Raw genomic sequence first — 23,527 nt, forward strand, 5'->3', positions numbered from 1 at the left:
TTGCAGTCCATCAAAATCATTCCCACATGTTTCGCAAGTCCTAGCATTAGAAAGCACAACGTTAAAAACTTTTGTGAACCAAAATAGACGCAACATATAACGTGATTGACATCTACATATATATATTCTGAGGTTAAGGCATCAAGGTAAATGCATTAGTGCATAGTTGGGTGACAATTTTCGCCTTATTCGCACCATTTTCTTCGTTCACTTGTAAAAGCTTATTGCTCTTCCCGCACTTTTTCTTCCCAGCGATGTACTCCCGCTCAATCTATTTTCTATCACCTTGGTGATGGTGGCCCGCGATTAAGGCCTTGTTTACGTGGTGTGCCATTGATCCTGCACAACTATAACGATCCTTAATCTTAAAATGACAATTTTTCACCCCAAGCAGGCGGCCCGATTTCTGATATGACATATGTACCGTACAACGTCGTTAATTTGGGATTTTATGTGTGCTGAATTTTACCACATCAGTCACTAAGGTTCTTTCGTTGCTTTGCGGAAGTCAATATTTCAATATATTTGGCAAATCATTAAGACGCGTGAGAGACGTCGATATTTCTTGCTTAATACTCAAAGATAAGATATATATCTGGCTTATGTAGCCACGAAGAAATGTGCTTATTAAGGAAGGATAGAAGGAAGGAAGGAAGGAAAGAAAGAAAGAAAGAAAGAAAGAAAGAAAGAAAGGAAGGAAGGAAGGAAGGAAGGAAGGAAGGAAGGAAGGAAGGAAGGAAGGAAGGAAGGAAGGAAGGAAGGAAGGAAGGAAGGAAGGAAGGAAAGAAGGAAGGAAGGAAGGAAGGAAGGAAGGAAGGAAGGAAGGAAGGAAGGAAGGAAGGAAGGAAGGAAGGAAGGAAGGAAGGAAGGAAGGAAGGAAGGAAGGAAGGAAGGAAGGATAAATGTGAGAGCGTTAATAAAAACTGATATCAGGGGCGCTGACTCGGCGAGCTGAAAGAATAAACATCAGAGCTCCCGAAGCCCCACCGCGGTGGTCTAGTGGCTAAGGTAGTCGGCTGCTGACCCACAGGTCGCGGAATCGAATCCCGGCTGCGGCGGCTGCATTTCCGTTGGAGGCGGAAATGTTGTAGGCCCATGTGCTCAGATTTGGGTGCACCTTAAAGAACCCCAGGTGGTCGAAATTTCCGGAGCCCTCCACTGCGGCGTCTTTCATAATCATATAGTGGTTTTGGGACGTTAAACTACACATATCAATCAAATCACAGTTCCCGAAGTTATTGCACTCAAGCATACTGCGTGGCTTTCAAGTCTACTACAGAGCCACGCCAGGTATGCGAAGTGCATGCTTTGGAAAAAGACCTAATGTAGACGCAATGTTGATAAAATGTGAATTGTGGTGGTAGTGGTGGCTGTCGAATTTTAGAAACATTACGTATGTACTCCGATCATACAAGCATCACGTCAACTGTGGCTAAGCACAATCCACTGAAGTTAGTCTGCGTATAGCATTATCCAGTGCTATCATCCTCGCAAGCACAAGCGCTACGTATCAACTTACCTCTTTTGGCATTGGTAGTACCCATATTGCTGGTGTAATCGTTACGCAATTGTAAGCAATTCGTTATATTAAGCATGCGCGACTGTTCAACATATTTGTGTTCGTGCAATGGTACAATATTTGTTTATATCTTTTGCGTCATTTTGCACTGTTTCGCTGAATAAAAGAGTTACACCGCAGTCACCTTCCCCTCACGGGCTTCGCATAGCATCGACACGCGTGGTACTTGGAATCTGCCAAATTGTTTTTTTTTCTTCCTTTTCATTAGGGTTATGCCCTCAGATAGTTCACCCGTGCTTTTTCCAACCTCAGTCTGCCGTCTACAGCTTCTATAGCAGCAGCAAGCAAGTGCATTGACAAGACTCGCATTGATCCGCCTTCGCTTTTATTCGCCGTCTGTTTTACTATTTCTATGGGGAAATGAAATTTGGAAGTTGTACATTGTATTGGAACATGGCCGCTTCAGTCGAAGGAGTTGAAAAGAGGTGGCGGCATTTATAGTTATAACTTCTGAAAGCAATACGTTCAGCAACTTTAGCAATGATAAAAGTTATTTTCGCCGTGCTATTACCCTCACTGATGTTTTCTCTCTTCTTCTAAGCTGCTGAACTGCGGCAACTCCCAAAACGTCTTCGCTTTTTTTTGCCTTTTACATGCACCCTTGCATGCATTGACGCAGCAGCATTGAAGAGCTCATTTCGCTGAAGTTCCGGTGTCGACGCCATAGACAGCATCGTTGGTTGCGAGCATCGTTGGTTATTCGGCATTGTCCATGACTAGAAAATTCGACATATATGCACAAAAAAAATGATTTTTTAAAAAAATGTTTGGTTTGAGTTAGACTATAACTCAGCCCTTTGCGAGGCAAATATGTGTTCTACAGTGGAGCAATGACAATATTTCACACTGCTTCATAAAAAGTGCTATAACGATGTCATGTAGTGGTAGGAGTCTTTCAAAACGGATGTAATACTGCATGGCAGAATCGTACAATCGCACCGGGTGTCCAAACGTGTCACCTGCGCAATTATTGGGAGATTTAAAGCTGCCCACGCATCGCGAAGCGTGTAGCTGCGCAGGTACATGTGGCACCTTCCGTAAGCGTACTTCGCCTATTTTCACAAGAAGGAATTATGACGTCGGGGGCACTTTGCAACCGTATACTTGCGGCCATTGCGCATTCTAGGGCAGTTCGAAAAGACCAATGTTTCGCTCATAAACTTTCATTTTCTTGCGGCTGGTTGAAGGGGAGGCGTGTGGAGCCCGATTACGTTATCGCGTTCTGCTCAAGCGTTCGCCAAGTTTCTCGCAAAGTTTTTTGCTCGTTGAATTCAGGTGCTCATCGTTGATAGTAGCTATAGATTTGATCAACATCCACAAAAGGTTCTTAAGATAGAATCATTCATAGTCGCAAATTGCAGTCTGTCGTGATATCGGGCACATTAATACCGAATGACAAGAGGCTCTCCCAAGCAACCATCCTTTAGAATTTGAACTTCAAACTTCCGTAATTCCTCACGCTATTGACATTCCCGTATTAGATCTACTCGTGTGACATATGTGGTACAGAAGCCCTAATCCGTGCAGTAAATGCAGGCTGGAAATGTGCACTGCTAGGGGCTTTACAAGTTGCTTCTCCAGTTTTAGATGCAAATTAGCACATATTGACAATAGTTCCGGACTAAAGCGTGTTTAGAAAATATATACCTGCTTTAAATAACTGATGAGGTTCAGAAGTAATAAAACATTACGTTAGTGGAATCATATATTTTTTTGAATGGCGAGAAAAATAAACTTACTAGTCCAGTGTTTTACAGAAAGGGCTAATTCTTGGGATCACTCTTTGTTACACCGCCAGACATGTTTAGAAACGCTGGAACAACATTCAGTGAATTTTGTTTAATTGGAACCACATAATCTACAGACAGCTCATTCGTTCCATGCATTTTCTGTCTGCATTTGAAACATAAACTTGGGCTCCAAGTAATGGCAGTAATATGTGTGTACAGATGCTAAAGGCATATACACCATGTCGCGTCACTTCCACAGTGTACCATCGAACGAAATTTAGTGATGAAATGTCTGCGTGCCACCGTAATTCTAATTCCATGCTGTCCACGTTTCTTTGAATGTGATTCATTCAGGGAAACAAGCAATTCTTGATGTTAAACAGATGAAGACTTCACGAGAATTTAGTATATTTACGTAATAGTAGTTATATTTCCGGCAAATTTCAGTTTAACGTTAAAGAACCCCAGGTGGTCGAAATTTCCGGAGCCCTCTACTGCGGCGCTTCTCATAATCACATGGTAATTTGGGGACGTTAAACTCCACATATCAATCAATCAATCAATCGAATTTCCGTTCACTGAAGTACCTCAAGCGGTACTTTGTCCATGAATTCATTACACTGGAAAACCGAGAAATATAATTAAGCTACCTAAAATTAGTCTTGTGCCACTCCAACCTCGTAACGCCTGTGATACCTGCACACGAAAAATTGTTGCTTCGCGCAATGAGGGTGCCTTTTTTCGGCTATTGTAATTATTTACGACGTTGACGTAAACCTCAACCTTGAATCACTATTTAGTCGATAGACAGCAAGCTCAAAAAGCAGCGATAGATTAACATTAACAATTATCAATATAAGAAGATTTTCTGAGTTCAATGTTCAAATCACTGCGCTAAATGTGCAAACTTCAATACGCAGTTAAAAAAAGAAGCGTCTGTTCTTTGACTCGGATTAGTATTGCGCTCTTTATTTTCAAAGTAATTTAAGCACGAGAATCCTTGTTTAGTCACCATGACCAACAAACATGGCTGTCCTTGAATAGTGTCAAAGCGTGTTATATAAATAAAATTTTCACATTCAAAACCTGTTTATCGGCATTATGGCAATGCGTGTCAGTCGTCTGTGCGGATCTCCCTTCTCTTATATTTCTCCGGGGAGCGTAGGGTTAACCCTCGAGAGTTTGAGAGGACGGCTTTACTTCCTGCGCACGTTCCGAAGCTAGAAGTTCATGTGGTGCTGCAATCGATCGATGGCCAGCTGCGTTCTTCTCTTTTCTGCTCTTATAATGCGAAGCATATATTCGCGAACTTCTGCTAGTTTCACCATATCTATCTATCTATCTAACCACCTCTCTCTCTCTCTCTATATATATATATATATATATATGTATATATATATATATATATATATATATATATATATATATATATATATATATATATATATATATATATATATATATATATATATATATATATATATATATATCATAACATGAATGTATAACGAACATATGTGACTAGTCATAATACAACAATCATTACATACATGTTATGAATGTCATTATATACATCATTGTCTTGCTGCTCCTGTGGTGGTTTTGTTCACACGATATATCGCTAAACTGATATAGTATGTGATGATTGCATGGCGAACTTAAGTGAAAGACCCTCACGTGAAAATCATGACATGCGCATCATGTAAGAACATGACATCATGCTACGCTCATGATTCACTCGCGCTCGTTTCGCTAGTTTCACATACACCAAATTTGGTATTACGTAACGTGAATGCATGATGAATGTATATGACTGGAGCAACCATGATAATAATGGCATGCATGTCATGTAAGAACATGACTACATGCCACGCTTATGATGCGCTCGCGTCCATTTCGCTAGCTTCACATATACAGAATTTGGTGTCCCGTCACGTGAATAGACCACGAAGATAGATTAGACGTCCACACATGATAATAATTCATGTTTTTCATGTAAAAAATGACATGCTACGCTCATAGTGCGCTCGCGGCCGTTTCGCTAGCTTCAAATGTACCAAATTTAGTATTACGTGCCATGAATAGACTACGAGTACAAATTTGAAGCTCAAACATGATAATCCCCACATAACAGTCATGTACGGTTTAATTTACGCCCACTTCGCCACGCTGTGCTGTTTTTAATGTGACAATTCAATCTTCCTCATTCGTGCTTTGCATTACATTCATTTTGACTCTACATGGAATCTACCATTTGTTATGGTTTCGTGCACACTGTGCAGAAAACCAGAAAAAGAGTAGTGGTAGGCACATCATATGCGGAGCTCCAACTCCGAGAAGACAGAGAAGTCGACGTAAGCGAAAAGTTGAAATGCCTCACCTGCAAGTTCTGGAGCATTGCGAAGTGTACGTGGCATTTGCATACGAAAGCCTCTTTAGTGTCTCTTCATGTTGGCTGTGGACAGTCTGCGAGAGCGCTAGCCCGCCCGCATGCAGCGATGAGTGCACGAGGACTGTAACCCACAAGATGCGTGAATTCTTTGCTCCCCATCACATTTTGAGAGCGACATTCTTAAAGCTTGAGGCAAAGTGTCGGGTGTCTGCAAGGAAGTCTCCGCGCCATTGCTTATCAAGTGCTAATGCTCATCAGCTGCCCCCACCGACGGAGGCACTCCGCACGGCCGCGGCGCCGAGTTTGCTCGCCGAGTAAGCCGAGAACCATAGAGTTTCCCAAAATTAACTAGAGGGCACTCTGGCGCTGCGATCGGTCAGCGACCATGGGAATTATGGGTAGTACACACATTTGCCTAGTCTTCGTACTTGCGGGCGGGGAATTGTACTTGCGGCTTCGTTTATTGCTGTGTTTTAGTTTTGTTTTGAAAGAAAGATTGAACCCTTTTAAACTTCGTCAGCCGATTTGGAAAGTAAGTCAAAAAAAAATAAAATGGTTAAGCGCAACCACTTAACATTTGCTAATACTTGTTTCATAAAAAAAAACAGCTCCAACCCACACGAACACACACAGAGCCAGAAGCAGGCCAGAAGTACGAAAATTAGACAAATGTGTGTACTACCCATCATTCCCGTGCTCGCTGAAGTGCCGTGTGTTGCAGCTCCCATAGACACTTACAACATCGCGTTGAAAATGCACGGCCACATGCTGGACAAATCAATGAATAACCTCACATCCCTTGGTGTGATCGATCGGATGCCACTCGGTCGCGTTTCATTTGTGCTTCCCACTTTTTTATTCATTCGCTGTTACGAGGGAAGGGGAACATCTGCAGGTCTACTAGTTCACAATGGCCCACAGCAGCCTCTCATAGCGGCAAAAGAACGGATCTCGATCGACACGTCAAGAACAACGTGTTTACAGCACCGTTCCCGCGCTAGCCTCTGCGCACCACCCCAGACTTTCGCATCAATATGGCTGCCAGGCGGCACGGGGTCTTTCAAAAGGTCTCTCCATACTGGAAGCGGAGGAGCGCGCACATCGATGCACCCTAGGACTGTCACGCGCAGACGATGATGCACGCCGACAAGCCGAGACGGTAAAATGCTTCGCCCCTTAAACAACCACAGAAGTCGAAGCAAGGAAGCTAACTATGAAAGCCATCATTGGAAATAAATGAACAAAAATCAGTCTACGGGCAAGCTTCTATTACTTAAAACAAGTGTTGACAAACTGAATTCTCTAAACAGTTAACTCCAGCAGTCGATCAAAAGGGTTAAACAGAAACAATAAAAAATAATGTACATACCATTCGCTTATACGTTTCGTCACTACGAGCTCCTTATCAAGTAGATCGTCGATAACTGATAATAAAAATGATGAATGATGAGGAAAGTAACTGCTTCGAAGGCCGCAAATAGCCATTGTGATGAGCAGTAGAGGCTTGTGCGATAGCCTTCAGTGCTGCGAAAGTTGATGATATTTACAGATGGCTTAGACTGCTCTTTTTCCTTGCTGTAATGGAACTAGTAGCCGGATATACAAAGATAAATGCGTGGAGTGCTCTATAATAGACAAATTCAAAATATATAAAATAAACTTCTCGGGTCGTAAATTCCAAACGAGCGGGCAGCTGGAAAATCATTTCACGTGGCCTCTTTTTTTTATTTTTATGCAACACGTAATGTAAGTTCTTCAAAACACTCACGTTCTTGAAATGAGGGTGTGTGGATGAAGCCGCAGTCTGAAAGACCGTAGTTCACTGAGTTCGCCAGCTCATTTATCATTGACAAAAATATTTTGTGTGTGTTAATACCTCTCATATTAGCATTTCTCTGGCTTTACGATGAACTTCTTTGAATATTTTTAGATTTCGTATAGTCTGCAACATCAATCTAAGCATTTTCTCTCTCTCCCTCTATCGCTCTCTTTCTCTGCGTGGATGTTTTTTTTTTAAACAGTGAGCTAGCCTGATAAGCGCTCTGTAAGTTATTCTCTCACCTCTACCATGCTTGCACAAGAAAAAAGAAAGAAAAAGAACTATGGAGCAGAATTTTCAGCACTTTTACAAGCGAGAACTCGCAGTACATGCAGCACTTTGTCGGTCTCTTTCACTGTCCCGTGTATTGCACTGATTTTTCGCTTCGTTTATTATGTACAAACCGGGTTAAATAAGCAATTTAATGCACTCACAAGCCCAACTAAAACATTCAGATTGCGCGCTTTCAGGGCCTGTATGTAACAAAGTGTCGGGCCTTTGAAATTCTTCGAAAATTTCTAGCAGCGGAGTACCTCAGAAACAAGCTGCTTCGTATCTGCTGCCATGTTTCATACTTCCTCTCGTACTTTTTTCGCTCTTTATCTTTACCTTTTTTTTTCCTTCGTACAGTTATTTTGAAATACGTGATTTTTTTCGCTCTCCCGATCGTCGAGATGGCAGACGAGATTAAGGGTGATACTGTTTTGTTCTTCTTCTTGTTGTCGTAATGTGCGGTTCTTTAGCGTGTCTCCTACAGCGTCAAAAAAACACAAGGTTTAACGAGAACCGCACACGAAAATAAATGGCCATCCTTTGGACATGCGGTCCATTTTTCGTTATTGCCTGACTGCTAACACAAATTTATGGAGAGTCGTTAAATTGCTTTTAGCGCATCGCAGTGTGTCCAAGGCCATAATGCTGTCTGCTGTCCGGAAAGGCACTAATTTGAAAAACAATCATCGGAACTAGCCCTGCTGTATATTTTGATTTGGCTAATACAGCCGAGTACGCACAATTTCCTCACACAGACAAGGTTCAGCTAGTCCTGCAGCAATTCAGGTCAATTACACTCCATGCTGCTTTTCTTTTCTTTTTTTTTCTTTGAATCACAGGCAGCCACTTTTGGTCAACGCTACCTAACCACAATTTCCCTGCCATCAATCACAAGCTCATCTAGCCCCTGTATCAGAGAGACGGAAAAGTTTGCCCATAGATTTGGAAAGTAACAAAAACGAGATGCAAGTACAAATAAACGTTAGTTCATCGCGACCTCAGATAACGTGGATGCATGTGATAAGCGTACAAACTCAGACGTCACGTGGATAATCACTAGAGAAACAGAATCCGTCTACTCGGCTTTTCATCGAATTTCTTTTCATTCGGACGACGCCTGATAAGTGATAACCTTAACAAGAGAAAATTAAATATGTCACTGGTCTATCCACTCTCTCTGTTCCAAGGTTTTGTCACAAACGAAGAGAAGCTTTTTACGTCTCTCATGTGATAAAGGAACCCTTTGTGGGGCTCGGCTGCAGACACGATCATCACAGGTTCAATCCAGGCCGTGGTGGCCGCATTTTGATGAAGTCAAAAGGCTAGAGGTTCAGGTGCTTAGCTTCAGGTACACGTTTAAAGAACACTAGATGGTTGAAATTTTTGATCACTTTACTATACGGCGCACTTCATTATCATATCATGGTTCTGGCACGTAACACCCCAGATATCATGAAACCCATGCGGCTATGAAACGTCACATCTGATAATTTTAAATTGGTAGTGATTTCATATCTAATTATTAGGTTTTCCTGATCAACCTTGAGCCGGGGTGTAGAAAAAATTAAATAATGGTATGAAACATTGGTAATGCACACCACAATCAAGCTATTTTGATAACGATAGAAATGGTATTTCAGATCTTTTTTTTTCTTGAAGATTGTAGGGTGCAGATTCTCAAATTTTTATGGAGTATATGTGAAGGTACAGTTATGATGATTCGTGAATTTGCCGTTTTGACGGAGTCACAGTAAGAATGTTTCAAGACAGCACAAATGAACAAGCGGATGCTTATAAGTAGGCTGTGGTAGCGTGGAAGTGGCTGGCCATGTTGCGGGCATGTGCTTTTTGTGTTTCTCTCCAGTTTCTCATCTTTCTACTTGCCCCTCCCCCGTGTTAAGGGTAACAACCCAGATCATTTTTTTTATTTTAACTTGAGTTCCAAGCCTTCAACATTTCGCAGCCTCTCTCTTTTAAACACAAATACAAAATCTAACGCATTTACACACCTCTACCTTGGTGGCTCAACGCGTCAACATTTTTGCCAACCCCTTCATCCCTTATACCCGCTTACACGTTCCTGCCATATTGTACTGCATTTCATAGAGTGCGCGATGCTGTGGAAGCTGCAGAAAGATTTTTGTAAGCAAAATATTATTTACTAATAAAAAATAAAAGTCACACCATTGCCACAAAGGCGAAGCAATGAAGTCGATAGCAACAAATAGAAGTGTCACGTGCAGAATGGAAAGCAGATCGAAACGTGCCCCGCATTTCTCACGTACAAATGACGCACGAAACGTACTCACAGCTACAGATGAACGCGAATAAGCGTCTCAGTTGTTACTTTGCTGTGTCTTAAAAGCGCTCTCTTTTCGCAAACGGAGGCTGTGCAACGATTGCAGTGACCTTTGTGCATCCCGTAATTACAACAGAATCGTTCCAGTGCAAGCCCAACGCCACCTAAGACGTATGATCTTTCCCACTGGGAGATAAGGGCGCGAGATATCGTCCACTCCCCTCCTCTCCACGGGCCAAAGTACGTGTGAGAGATGAGAGCCGCCACGTGCTCATTGCACCATCTTGCTGATAATGCTGAAAACCGATAAACGCGATAGTTCCCCATTGAGATGCCCACCGACAGTGGTAAGTGGTAGATATAGCTTGCTGTTTGAACATTAAAGTAGGTACCTCTTGGTGGCTCAGAGGTTAACACCTCGCATTCACGACGTGGAGGTCCACCGTTTAACTCCGAGTGTTGGAGTCTTTCTTTCTGTGTTTTTCTTTATTTATTTCTTGCGTTTTCATATAGACAGATACGTATACACATACGGTGCATGACGCCAACGCCGGGGGCAAAATCCAGCCGAGAGTGTCCATACAATTTCTATCGCAATAATATCTGGGATTTTACGTCCCAGAACCATGATACGAGAGACGCTGTACAGTGGAGGGCTACGGAGATTTCGACTATCTGGTGTTCTTTACCAAGAACTGGCATCACACCCTACACGCGTGCGAAATCATTTCGCCTTCATGACAATACGACCGCTATGGCAGGAATCAAACCCGCAACCTTTAGGTCAGCAGCCGAGCAACCTAACCACTGTTCCACTGAGGCGGACGGTAAGCAAAGTCTTTAGCCACGCCTGTTTTTGGTTAACTGTCGTGGTTGAAGATGCTAGTGCGAGCCGATCACGAGCTTGTGCTTGAAGCACTGCAACGGATTGCGAATGCGAAATTTCATAAATAAGAAATCAAAGTTTATTATGTTAAAAACAATGTACTAGCAACTTCACAACACAGCTGGTTTCTTTCTAACGGTACATATAGCAAGCAGTGTTCGCTGAATACACAACCTAAAAAAAGCGATTTTGCACATTGCTTGTAAAAGCACCACACGTTTTGTGTTGGGAATGAAGTTAGTACAATACATCTCCTTAGCCTCAACTCGGTTACACGCTGTGTTTGAATTAAGTACAGGCTCTCCGCACGCATCATCTTACCCAATTAAGTTAGTGCGACATTTCCAACAGAACGCAAGCATTGCTGATCGGGCTTCGCATCGTCTGTACCCTCCCTCAGGGATGCAGTTGAAAAAGTGTCCACACGAGTTTGAACAATCAGTTCATTGATTGAGGCACTGCATGATGGCCAAGATGACTTAGACAACTGGTCATGAAGAGATAATTTGATAATCTACGGCCTCCTGACTACTGTGAATGAAACGTGGACGGAATCTGAAGGCAGAGCTACGTCTTTTCTTTCTGGGGAACTGAATATTTCACTTAGTACAACGTCTATTGAAAGAGTGCACTGTATTAGTCAGTACACAGCAGGAACAACACGGCCACTGATTGTCAAATTCCTTTCGTTTAAACATAAACAGCGAGTACTTTTGGCTGCTCCAAAACTGAAAGAGACTAATTTTACTGTTAGTTAAGATTATTCAAGAAATGTTAGGGCTGGTCGCAGAAAGTTGGCCCTATTTGCACGCAACCGTGGTGGGTCTTTTAGACTGAACCTTAATAAGTTTCTTGTGAAAAATAAAGTTTCTGTGTATGACAGTAAAAATGATGCCATAATCACGGCGGCCTAAAAGCCAACACTATGCGTTCCTGGTAGGAGACTGCAGAATATGAATGGCTTAAAGGTTGTGGTCGTTAATTATCACAGCATTAAAAACAAAAAAGAAGAATTTACTTCCGTTTTGGACTGGGTTAGCCCTCACGTAGTGATTGGTACAAAATTCTGGTTAGGCAGCACTATAAGTAATAACAAAATATTTCCATCTAACTACACAATCTATCGTAAAAATTCTAACGTACATGGCGGTGGGGTCTCTGTGATGATACACAACAGCTTGAACAGCACGCTTATTAACGTTTGAAGCACATCGTGTGAGACAGTCTGGTGTATGATCATCCTCACTAATGGCACTTCGTCAGCAGTCGGGTCGTTTTAAAGGCCACCCGGTTCCAATTCTCCTCAACCTTTATATGAGTTGAACAATGTATTTGCTGTCGTTGGATGCAACGTATACTGTTATAGGGGGTGATTTCAACATGCCTAACATAAAGTGCACCAATTTCCTGCCAAGCATCAGTGCTTCGTCACCTACTTACCCTGCCTTTCGAGCAATGTTGAATACGCTTTCTCTGTTTTGATTTGTACGAGTTCCTAGTAGAATCACGGTCATTCAGCATATATGTTAGATTTATCGTTTTTGCACACCTCTCTTGTCCGTTAACATATCGCCATAATGCATCACCAATACTGGCCTTCTGCTATGACAAGGCACACTACGCTTCACAATCTCGCGAACTAGACGAATTTTTGCCCGTTTTCCAAAAGCTTACTTTTCGTATCAACGTAGAATCCGCATGTAATCGGCTAAAAACCAAAGTTTTATTGCTAACATTGTCATTAGTTCCGTCCCGAGTAATTGCATTCAAACGCCGAGCCGACAAACCATAGATGAGCAGAAATATTCGCGCTTTGATTAATAGACGACACCGCCTGTACCACCGGTACTGTAGATCGCTGAAACTTGACCTTTATCACGAAATGAAGGAACTCGGCAAAGAAATAGCATAAGAAACGCGCAAGGCAGAAAGCACATATCTGGAAACACTAGGTGAAAAATTAGAAACTAACCCGAAATAAGTGTGGAAGTACGTCAGAAGCAAGCGTAGTTCAAAGGATGCTATTCTAGATGTTATACACGACAATAACGATGGTGATGACCACAAAGGAAAGGAAAGCTGAACATTTTAACAGCAACTTCGAATCGGTATTCTTACAGTCTACTCTATAGGCCAGGGGAGTAGAAACTGCTCAGAATTTGTGTCAGATGAGTGCAATAATCTTTTCAGAAGAAGGAATAGCAAAACTACTTCTAAAAGTGAACGTGAAATCAGCACCAGGACCTGATCACAGTTTAAACTATGTAATAGAAAACTTCGCTGTGTCACTTGCCTTTTTCCTGGCAATACTTTTTCAAAAATCTTTTCATTCCTGAACCTTACAAAACTACTGGAAAACTGCAAATGTGGTTCCTATTTTCAAAAGCGGTGATAACACAAAACCCGAAATTATAGACCAGTTTCACTTACTAGTGTGTCGTGTAAGACACTATAGAGCACAATATTTATTCCAACTTGATGGCTCATTTTGAAGAAAACATTTTTTTAGCCCAGTACAGCATGGTTTCAGGAGAGGACTATCATGTGACACGCAATTGGTTGAGTTTTCTCATGATGTAGCCTTATCATTCAATAACGGCAAACAGGTTGACTGCACTTTCTTATATCTTCAAAAGGCATTTCACTCTGCAGCACGTAATCTGTTGCTGATAAAACTGCCCGCACTAAATATCTTCATGGTTTTTTACATTGGATTGAGGCTTATCTTGCTAACCGAAAACAGTTCACTGTTCTTCACGGAACGAGTTCATCATATGTAACAGTCTTATTAGGTTTCCCCAAAAATCACTTCTGGGAACGCTTCGTTTTCTAATATTTATTAATAATATAGGTGAACAGGTGTGAACTCGTCTCAGGTTGTATGCCGACGACTGTTGTCTTTACCGCGAAATGACTTCTTTGAGTGACTGTGTCAAGTTACAAAGTGACCTTGATACGATACTACTATGGTGTAATAAGTAGAATATGGGGCTAAATTTCGATAAGTGTGAAGTTGTCTAGTTTACTAACAAAACTCACATTTTTGATGGTACGTACTGTTTTGACGGTGAAACCTGTCGATTGTATCAAATTGCAAATATTTAGGTGTTTTGTATAAGAATGATTTTTCATAGAATGGCCACATTAACTATGTAGCAGCGAAGGCTTGCCGTGTGTTTCAACTTCTTAAAGCGAAACTCCAAGAAAGCTCCTCATAGGTTGAAAGAAACTCTACTTTTCAAACGTGCGCACTGTTTTAGAATACGAATGCTCCGCATAGGACCCAGGTAAAATGACTTGCATTGCCGAATTAGAACGCATTCAGAAGCGTGCAGCACGGTTTGTTTCCTCGAACTACGACTTTTCAATAAGCTCCTCTGATATAACAGCCAATCTTGAATGGCCGACTTTGCAAGATAGACGAAAATACATACGCCTAAAGCTCTTTCACAAAATCTACATTGGAGCAGCAAGCATTAGGAAGGAAACATATATTCTCAATCCTACATAGAGGTCAGCCCATTGTGATCATTCTCTGAAGGTGAGAGAACATAGCTGTCGCATTAACATATATAAGCATTCTTTTTTTTTTTTCAAAGAACATGGCATAATTGGAATAGCCTACTGGAGGAGGTTATCTTGTCGCGAATCAGTTCTTTCGACAGTTCCTTGCTGAAGTTTTGCTCCACTAGGTATCGCGTCACCTCTCTACGGCATTCAATAAGTTTTTCTATCTATATGTTTTTAATTCTTTTTAATTTTTTGTAGTTTTGTGGTATTGTACTGTTCTAGGTTTGACACGATATATTTTTCCAGTGATCTGATCGGAACGTACATGTGTCACGTCATCTATAATCTTAACACATTGCTGAACTTGTTATCTTAACTCTTTATGTTGTGCACCACCTGTAATGTTTAATTTTTGGTTTTACCCCCTAAAATAATGCCCCTTGGGCGCTGTAGGTATCTGAATAAATAAATAGATAAAATAAAACTAGTACGCCCACAATCGCAAGCGTCAGCCACCCCGAATGCGTTCGCTGTGAGCAGCGTCTTCCACAGTAGTAAGTTAGAGGAATCTTTTGCTAGGACGCCTCTGCAGAAGTTAAAACTACCACTTATCCTCCATGCAGCGTAATGGCTCCGGATACAATGGTGGCATTAACGCGGCTGCTACACCGCGACGCACTTGCGGCCATTTTCCTCCCACATATCACATCATCAGCCTACCACAACTTTTCGTTTCTCCTTACTTGTCGTTATATTAGGTCCAGGCACCCTGATGCTAAATTCATTCTAAATCATATAATCTCCCTTTGAAGTCATTTTCAGACCTCCCATTCCTCTTTCCAATTACAAACTAAATATTGGGAATGACGTATGTATGCTTCTGCTGCTTGCTAACTCGGTGCGGTCATTTTGTGTATAGCAAGTGGCCATGAAATCAATGAACTTCAATTTTCAAAGCCCTCCTGTATTATTATTTTAGTAACCGTGCACGAGCACTTCGCTGCCACCTAAGCAACCATGAGTACGTTTTCTGAACCGCTCAAATGACCTGCTCTTCTCCAGAATGGTATACTTTGACTTGAAACAATTAGCGTTGTTTGCTATGATATAATATGTCAGTTGCTGTCCAGAAGCAAGGAACTCGAGTGGTAGATGATCTTAATCGCACAGAGTCATCTCAGTAAAGCAGTTTACTAGGGTAGAAAGGTTGCACTGGAGCCTCTGCAGTGTGTGGTTCGCTCAGTCTTGCTTGTCTTGGCGTGACTCGTTGACAGTCGCAGCGGCTGGACACGAGGCGCCGCGACTGTTACGAATCCTCACGAAGAAACTTTGGCTGAGTGACGTAGTCTTTTAAATATATTATTCAATATATTGTTTAGAAAAAGGCGTTAGAGCATATATATACACTGTATGTAGAGAACACCAACTTCAGCATTCGAGATAGAGTCCATTCTGCACGGGATATCAATTAACATCGTCTTCTTCTCTTTCGTGTTCACGTCTGGCGCCCCGTAGCAATATTCCCCAAAGTGTTTCAACAACATCAGACTTCGGCACGAAATATTTATCATTACACAAAAATTGGCAGAGCCCACGTACAGTGGAAATCGATTATATGCGAAGCACGAATGAGGGAAGTTCATATGTCTCTTTAAAATCAGCACAACTTACGAGGCGGACGTAATTTATGCCGTACAAGACTTTCATCATGGTTATCATGTTAGCGCCTGGCATTTCTGTTCCTCGTTCATTGACGTTACGTAATACCAAATTTCGTATATGTAAAGCTAGCGAAAACGGCCGCAAGCACGCTATGAGCGCAGCATGTAGTCATGTTTTACATGATGCGCATATCATGATTATCGTGTTTGGACGTGTAATTTATCTACGTCATTCATTCAAGTCACTTAACAGCAAACTTGGTATATGCGAAGATAGTGAAACGGCCACGACCTCACTGTGAGCGTAGCGTGCAGTCATGTTTTACATGACATGCATGCCATGATTATGATGTTTGCACCAGCCGTATACCTTCGTCATCAATTGACGTCTCGTAATAACAAACTTGGTATATATGAAGCTAGCGAAACGACCAAGAGCGCACCATGAGCGTGGCATGTAGTCATGGCTTACATGACATGTGTATCATGATTTCCACGTAAGGACCTGTCACTTCCGTTCGCCAGCAGTCGTGTCATACCACACCAGTTTTGTATATACGACATGTGAAAGAAACCAGCGCAAGAGCAGCAAGACCATGACATGTAAATCATGATATTCATGACATAAGTTTCATAATTTTCATGTTATGACTAGTCACTTATGCTCGCCATGCTGCCTTTTTATGTAATACCGAATTTCGTATCAATTCCATTATTTAAATGGCCAGGAGAGCGAAAAGTAGTAGGTAGGTAGGTAGGTAGGTAGGTAGGTAGGTAGGTAGGTAGGTAGGTAGGTAGGTAGGTAGGTAGGTAGGTAGGTAGGTAGGTAGGTAGGTAGGTAGGTAGGTAGGTAGGTAGGTAGGTAGGTAGGTAGGTAGGTAGGTAGGTAGGTAGGTAGGTAGGTAGGTAGGTAGGTAGGTAGGTAGGTAGGTAGGTGGACGGACGGACGGACGGACGGACGGACGGACGGACGGATGGATGGATGGATGGATGGATGGATGGATGGATGGATGGATGGATGGATGGATGGATGGATGGATGGATGGATGGACAGATGGATGGATAGATGCATGGATGGATGGATGGATGGATGTGGGCAAAGTCCCCGAAGTTCACTAAGAAATGCCTCGCGTTTTAAAAACTCGTTCATTATGGTCAAGTGGCCATTGCCCCGGTAATTGTTTATCGATCAATGAGGTAAAAGAGAATAATTGCGTTTGCTACGCAACTAAAATATACGTCATGTGCACTGCTCTTTACACAGGAAGGTGGTATGCTGAGATCGAGAAGCTATATTAAACAGGAGAATAGCGAGGGGTTTTTCGAGAAGGGCACACTAGGCACGTGACCCCCCGCACCCCTCGAAGTTTTTCAGGCAAGGCTTGCGCGCAGTTGAAGTTGCCGGAAGAACCACCTCATGTCGCCCGCAGGTGCGTCACGAATTTTAAAGGCATGCTCGCTCATACAAATTTGAACACTAAGACTAAGCCAAGATCTCAGTCCTGCGGGCGCCCCGCCCCGCCGTGGTGGTCTAGTGGCTAAGGTACTCGGCTGCTAACCCGCAACTCGTGGGATCGAATCCTGGCAGTGGTGGCTGCATTTCCGATGGAGGTGAAAATGTTGTAGGCCCGTGTGCTCAGATTCGGGCGCACGTTAAAGAACCCCAGGTGGTCGAAATTTCCGGAGCCCTCCACTATGGCGTCTCTCATAATCATATGGTGGTTTTGGGATGTTAAACCCCATATAATAATCAATCAAACCTGTGGGCGCCCCAGATGCTGCAAACGTAAACAATTACAGCGAGGCGACTCGCGGGCGTCTCCCAGCTCCAAAAAGCTAAATCAGCTCAATCAGCCAAATGCATCGAGCTGCGCCGGATTACGCCGTAGGGGGAAACCCGCCACACGCCGATCGAGGCGGCCGTGCTACCGCGTTGTCTTGCGGGTGGCCTCGTGGTTTTCCGACATCAATCAGGAAGAGTCATTCGAACTTCTTAGTTTGAATCAGCATTTTGTGTTTGTCTAATCAGAAGGAAGGATGGAATACAAAAGGGAGAAATCAGGGAGCTTAACCAGACAGCACTCTGCTTGGGTATACACTATAGCCAAGGGCAAGCGAAGAGGGAGTAGAAAGACGAGACAGAGAAAAGAGTGCAAGAGGGAAAAAAAGACAAAGTAAATTAACAATAAACACTGTGACACTTATGTGGCGCTCTGTTTACTAATCAGAATTATATGGAAGCCACGTGTGTTCAAATAAAACTCTATGAATAGTTTGAAATTTAAGCAACAAGGTCAACACTGAACAGCAGTGCCTTTGCGTGCTCTGCTGAGGGTACTTAGTGACGCTACGAGCACAGAAAAAAGAACATGACTGCTTTAGGGAAAGAGGCTCACGTGCCTCTGTTTGATTGCCACAATATACGAATGCACCGCAACAGTTAATAGTGGGATTGAATACAACGTACAAAAAACCTTCCTTGCCTACTTATCCTTCCTTCCTAAAGTTTTTTCTTGGTTACGGCAGTGATTCTGAAGTTAGTGCCAAAAGAGAGAAGAAATGATAGAGAACAGGTAGGGAGGCTCAACTATAGACTAAAGCAAGCATTCATGTATTGCGAGCATCTTTCACGTGTCTAAACATTATAACATTTGGACATTGAAGGTCAAACTCCCATGGATTTTTTTTCTCGCAAAAGCTGTTCATCGTTATACAATTGAATTCGCAAATATTAAGATTGACATATTTGGCCCATGCTAGCGCTTAAGAATCGCTGCACAGCATACAAACTTCTCAAAATGCGACCCACTGCTGGCCTGGTAGACTTAGGTTCCACGTACTGCCTACTAACTTCGCTGATGTCATGCGTTCGGCCTTCTTACGCGACAAGAGATGCATGTTTAATGCGTTCATCGATTCATCGCGCGCACTTGATGCTCCCAGCCTTTGCAAGTGCCTCAAGCACCCGACACTCTGGAGTTCCTGCACCCGCGTCTCCAAACACGGCAGATTCGTAATAAGGCCAAGTATACTCCGCGCTGATTGATGTCTTTCATACGGGAGTATGAAGCTCGTAACCTGGTGATGCACGATGTCATGTGGTATAGAGAAACTATTCATACTCTATTCAATATATATAACTGCTAGACAATGCATCATGTCCTTGCTTTCATAAAGCATATTTCTAACGCAACTCTTCTTGATACTAAATAGCAAAAAAAATGTTCCTAGTTACGGCTGGCAAATACAAAACCTTTATGTAGATTTCATTCATGACAGCATTCGGCGCTGTGATGGGTGTGTCATTGTCATTCTTTTTCGTGATGTAAAGTGGGAAGACTAACGATAAGTAAATAATAAAGCATACATAAAAGCAGCAGTATGGCATAACGAAATGTGTACACAATTTTTTGGGGGGTTTAACGTCCCAAAACCACCATATGATTATGAGAGACGCCGTAGTGGAGGGCTCCGGAAATTTCGACCAGCTGGGGTTCTTTAACGTGCACCCAAATCTGAGCACACGGGCCTAACACATTTCCGCCTCCATCGGAAATGCAGCCGCCGCAGCCGTGATTCGAACCCGCGACCTGCGGGTCAGCAGCCGAGTACCTTAGCCACTAGACCACCACGGCGGGGCGCGAAATGTGTACACAAACCTCAATAAATCAGGAAAAGACGATATTTGCTCAGTGCCTTCACAACAGCTTTTGCTATCATGGTAAACATCTTGAGCTGTTTAAAAATATTATTAGCGATAACTGTTAGGAATTGACAGTAATTTTAATTGGTTTAGCTAGGTGGTTATTTAAAATGGGAGAAGCGAAATTCTTTATGGCCGGAACTCATCACATATTTGACATATAAAAAAGCGGCCGCCAGTAATTATGGTGGCGTAATAAAATTCGAGTTCGGTCGTGAAATTGAAACCGGAGCACCGATGAGCGCAAGCAGATGATCAGGATTAGGTCACTGTTCATTACAAGAGTGTAGTTTTTTGGTGATCGTTAATGTACGTATGCATGCCATTTGTCCTATAATTGCCAACGGAACCCACGCACTTTCTCAACGAAGTTAGTCGGTGGTTTATGTAACGACATTCACTAATTCTGAAAGTCTTAGACGAATATGGCAGATGGATTCATTCTCGTTTCGATTTTAATTGCGCCGCTGAAATTGGTTGAATTTCATTACTTCGCAAGTATTACTGGGAGCTGGTTTTTTGACATTACAAAGCTGAAATGAGTTCTTTGAATGAAAAACTTTCATTTTCCCATTTGACATGAACGCCTAATTGCACTAATTAGGAAGGTAATATAACTTTATCAATTGCTTTCCCCCATGTATTTTTTGGCCATCTTAAGAGGCCAGCGGCTACTAAAGAAAATGTAAAGGCATAGAACAAATAACGCATTTCTCTGAATTTTGTGAATTTCGGACACATTTTTTGAACCACTCGGTACATTTCAAGGCGCAGTGATTCTTGCGACAATAATATGATGCTTTACGCAACCGAGACAAAAATGTATGCTCATTCTTTTTTAACCCAAATAGTAAGCCTGTCAGATTCATTGAAATCGTGTGAATCAAGGCATGTTCTGCTCGTTGCAGTAACACCTTACCGCCTTGCAGGGTCATCTTTGAATAACGAAATAAAAAATAACTAGAAAGGGGCCAGTAATATCGCACAAAACTGGATACAGGCCCCACTTTATATTTATAACGTTATGTTCTTGTTTCTCTCAACGAAAGCATGTTTGATGTTCCCTGAATATATGACCTGCATAACTGAAAGCGCGTGAATTTCGTTGTTGCAGTTCCTGCCTGCAGCGTTAAAACTTTCGGGCATGCCAAGCGCAGCAGCGTGCGAGCATCATCTGTGTGCACATTGCCCCGCCGCGGTGATAATGTGGCTAATGTACTCGGCTGTTGACCCGCAGGTCGCGGGATTGGATCCCGGCAGTTGTGGCTGCATTTTCGATGGAGGCAAAATGCTGTAGTCCCTTGCGCTCATATTTGGGTACACGTTAAAGAATCACAGGTGGTCGAAATATCCCGAGCCCTCCACTACGGTGTCTCTAATGATCACATGGTGGTTTAGGGACGTTAAATCCCACATATCAGTGATCGGACCCGCTGTCTCTGTTTCCCAAAATATATAGATTAAAAACTCCTTTCCGTGAAACAGGAAAACAATCTAATCAGTCGTTTCCAAGCGGAGCATGTTTATAGTCACAGCCCTCATTGCATGTGTACCTTACATCTAGGTTGCCGCTGATTATGCCACAAACCCTCACCGAGCGGGCTGCTGGAAAGATTCGGAAATTCAGCACCGTGTCCTACCAATTTCGCCAGCAGCTTTCCGGATCGTTGAAGCTGAATGGTTCGCTCAGCCCTCTTTTGTAGTTTTACTATCGAGAGTGTTTTCTTTCGAAATGACTCGCTCACACAAACCCCATTTACGCTTCAACAACGCCAAACAAAGTTCTTCATTTTGCGTTAAACGTTTGTTGTTGTTTCGTTTTTTTGCGACACCGATCATGAACCGTCGTTGCCATCGTCTTTTTGCCTCGAAGTTTATTTCACACCACTTTCTGTATGGCGTCATCCAACATGTTTCCAGAGTTCAGTCAGTGAAATAATTATGGTTGTTTGGCTCCCACGTGCGCTGAATTATCATCTGGTATGGGAACGCAAAAAATTAATTAAATTGTGATCGCTCTCCTCGAACCCCCAAAAACGTCGCGCTTCATTCAAAGTACATCTGACGGTTTGTTCAAGCTGTGTGCTTCATTAACAATGTCTGTATTCAAATATTCAATTGTCTTGTTGCATTCATTCGCTCTGGATCACAAAATGCGTACGTCGAGAGCTTTCAAATATAAGCATATACATACGCGAAAAGCGGTTATTGAAATGTGCCATAGCATTACGTATACAGTGCTCTTTTACTTCTTATTGTTTGCCACTTTGTTCCTCTACTCATTACTTTACGAGAGTTGGAGGATTCCCAACTACGGTCCAGTTCACTAATCCTTCTAAAATAAGCGCTTATTCAACATTTTCTTAAGCAGGAGTTACTTCGACAGACGTTATGTAGTTTACTACAACTGAATGAAAGAAGGGCAGTTGATCAAGATCTCGCTTTCATTTTAGGCACAACTTCACGAAAGAAACAAAATCTGAAGCCAAGAAAAGTATGGGGCCATACTCTGTTGACATTAACAGGAATGTGGTAATTATGATATAAACGTGAACAAAGTAAAGTGGATAAAAGCACAACTTGATGCTGGTAGACACCGAACCGGTATCCCGGCTGCGGCGGCTGCATTTCCGATGGAGGCGGAAATGTTGTAGGCCCGTGTGCTCAGATTTGGGTGCACGTTAAAGAACCCCAGGTGGTCGAAATTTCCGGAGCCCTCCACTACGGCGTCTCTCATAATCATATGGTAGTTTTGGGACGTTAAACTAACATATCAATCATTGATTGATTTGTGGGGTTTAACGTCCCAAAACCACCATATGATTATGAAAGACGCCGTAGTTTGATATGTGGGGTTTAACGTCCCAAAACTACCATTTGATTATGAGAGACGCCGTAGTGGAGGGCTCCGGAAATTTTGACCACCTGGGGTTCTTTAACGTGCACCCAAATCTGAGTACACGGGCCTACAACATTTCCACCTCCATCGGAAATGCAGCCGCCACAGCCGGGATTTGATCCCGCGGCCACATATCAATCAATCACACCGAACCGGTAATTTTCGGATAACGCTTCCGATGCTAAAGAAACTGAGCTACAGTGACCTCATCCTGCCGTCCACTTTATCGGGTATTTTAAATGCGAATTATTTCTTTGCGTACTGTAAGCACGTTTGGCTTGTATTTGCATATCTATCTATCTAACTATCTATCTATCTATCTATCTATCTATCGATCGATCGATCGATCTATCTTTCTATCCATCTATTCGCTTACGTCTAGATGCTCTCGTGATCATCCCCTTTACTTATCATGAACTAATATTAGTATAAGAGAGTAAGATGATTTAACTAATATGACACGCTAGCCATGACAAGAATAATGTCACAAATCTACCGCGTACATCGTCAAGCACTTTCCCCTACACAGTGGCCCATAGTCGAAGGCGGGTATTAGCCACTGTTATGTGGGTCTGTGCCACAGGTGACTGACACTTATCTACCCAGGAACGACGAGAACACCGATGGGCAATTTTAACGCGTGATTGTTAAGAAAAACCTGACATCAGCAGCGTTGACCTGGCGAATTCAAAGAATAAATGTCAGGATCCCAGCACAAATCAAACCCAAGCACTATGCGTGGTAATCAAGTGTACCCCAAAGCCACGCTAGCTCTC

At 42.5% G+C, this 23,527-nt stretch overlaps 1 protein-coding gene across 1 annotated transcript in view; it reads right to left on the bottom strand.

Moving 5' to 3' along the window:
- Positions 1-23,527, bottom strand: part of LOC119162251 (tachykinin-like peptides receptor 99D) — a 175,189-nt gene that overhangs the window by 75,058 nt on the left and 76,604 nt on the right. The window lies entirely within an intron of this gene.

Source organism: Rhipicephalus microplus, chromosome X, assembly GCF_043290135.1.
Source record: "Rhipicephalus microplus isolate Deutch F79 chromosome X, USDA_Rmic, whole genome shotgun sequence".
NCBI lineage: Eukaryota > Metazoa > Arthropoda > Arachnida > Ixodida > Ixodidae > Rhipicephalus > Rhipicephalus microplus.